Source organism: Pinus tabuliformis, chromosome 3_1, assembly GCF_031772625.1.
Source record: "Pinus tabuliformis cultivar Carrire ecotype Pingquan chromosome 3_1, CPIR1, whole genome shotgun sequence".
In the NCBI taxonomy this organism is placed as follows: Eukaryota; Viridiplantae; Streptophyta; class Pinopsida; order Pinales; family Pinaceae; genus Pinus; species Pinus tabuliformis.
The window spans coordinates 447,486,036-447,488,132 of record NC_142301.1 but is presented as its reverse complement, the minus strand read 5'-3'; positions in this window follow the sequence as shown (position 1 = coordinate 447,488,132).

The following is a 2,097-nucleotide window of genomic DNA, read 5'->3' as shown; positions in this document are numbered from 1 at the left end:
CAAGAGGAACCAACAAATTCATATTAGGTTTTGGATATTTCAAAAAAATAGGATTGAATGTCCATCCTACATTTTCTAAAGGTTGCACCAAACCACACAGAGAATACAAGAAGAGAAAACTTACATGATAAGGTTCAAAAGAAGAAAACAACAGATAAAGATCATGTTTTAAATTATCAACATGCAATCCATATTTTCAGAGGCTCTAGCGTGATATGAAACCTAAAAATCATGTAGCACTTGTGGGAATAGAAAATACCCATGATAAAAATTAAGAAAAGAAACGAGCAGATTCAGATCGTTCTAGCTTTCCAAAGGCACAAGTTATTTTCTTGTTTCAATAGTCTGTCAATTGGTTGAGGAACACAAGTTGCTAGTGAAAGTAAGAACAACAAAGGTTCAAAGTTTCCTAACATGAAATACAGTTGTCCCCCACCTAAAATATTAGTTTGTAACATCATTGACATATCCATAAAATAAACAAGAATCCCTTGTAAAATTGTTAGCCATGGTATGAATATAGAGAAAACAATACCTTCTGAGTCCAAGATTTCTCTTCACCATTATGAATGGCCTTTACTATACCGATGTAGTTCCAACTCTTTATGACATTGTATGGTCCATCATTAATATCGACCTCTATAGTGTATTGTACATTATTAATCTAAAAAGTGATAGTATTATGCCCATTTCGAATCATAGTAGACACATCCTAGATTGTGGTCTGTTTAAATAAGGAAGAATAAATTTAGATAAAAATGACTAATTTTTTGATAAAATAGAGAGTTCAAAGGAATTCAGTATTTCAAATCTTAGGCATTGGTACTTGGTGAGTGTTACTAATTAAAATAATATTTCATAATTTGAATAAAAATCTTTGCATCTACACTTCAAATCTTCCATCACCAATGCATGCAATTACATGTTTGTCTGGTGTTGCTTGAGCATATCCGAGTGTTGCTCCTACAAACCATCCAATTGATCCATATTTCACATGGAAATCATGCCTACCAAAAACATGTTTAGTGCGGGGAAATAAAATATGGAAATATACACAAACAAAGCACCATCGGAGTAAGTCTCTCATCCAGGAACACTTATCTCTCTTTCATAAGTCTCTCATCCAGGAACACTTATCTCTCTTTCATATTGGATTTCTAGTTAGTATTATTTTTTCATTCGTTAACAATAATGTATATCTATATACCGAAATTTCATAAGTATAGCCAAGAAACTAATGTACATGAGAAGAGAAAATTATTTTCTTGACCATATTACTTTAAACAGACTCTGAACCTTAACATTTCCTTATGTGATTCAATTTTTTCTCAAAAGAATAAATTGTATTTTTTCCTTATGGAAAAAACCTTGCAACCATAAATGACAAAAACCATTCAAAAAAAATAATACTTGACAACCAATAAGTTTCCATCTCTTGGCAACAAGAAAATTACTAAATTACGAAGCGTCCTTTATAGATAAATTACATATGACTTACCCACACTTTCCTGGCAATTTAAGATTCTAGAAATTGAACCAAGTGTCACAAGTCTCAACAACTCCAATAGTTTCATTTGTGATCATGCCCTGCAACTAACCATTTTATACCAGTGAATGTTGGGATAGGGTCCCTAGGGTTAGTTTTGCGGTTAATTTAACACAATTTTGTAAAATGTTTTGTAAAAAGAATATAAAGTCTCCGCAATATGTGGATGCGGATCCCACAATAGATAGGAGTCAAAAGGGCCTTAGACCTTGTATTTGGTTAGTTTTGAAGACTCGCCCATGAGCCGGGGGCCATGGTATTGTAGTAGAAAATCTATAAGTAGTTGAGTCTTAGTGAGTCTTAGAGATAACTTTTGATCGAGAATTGGGTACATTGAAGAGTTTTTGTTGTCTTGGGCAAGTGCTAAGGAAGGAAGGCTCTGCTTCCTGCCCTTAGGTAAAGAAGGGAAGGCTCCTGCAGCTGCGTGCGTAGGAGGCCTGGGTAAAGTCCACAACTGAGTGTGTGGACCCCTGCAACTATGTGCGCAGGGTAGAAGAGTCTGTAATTGGTGAATTGAAGATCAATAAATACAACCTTTTGAAGAATTATTG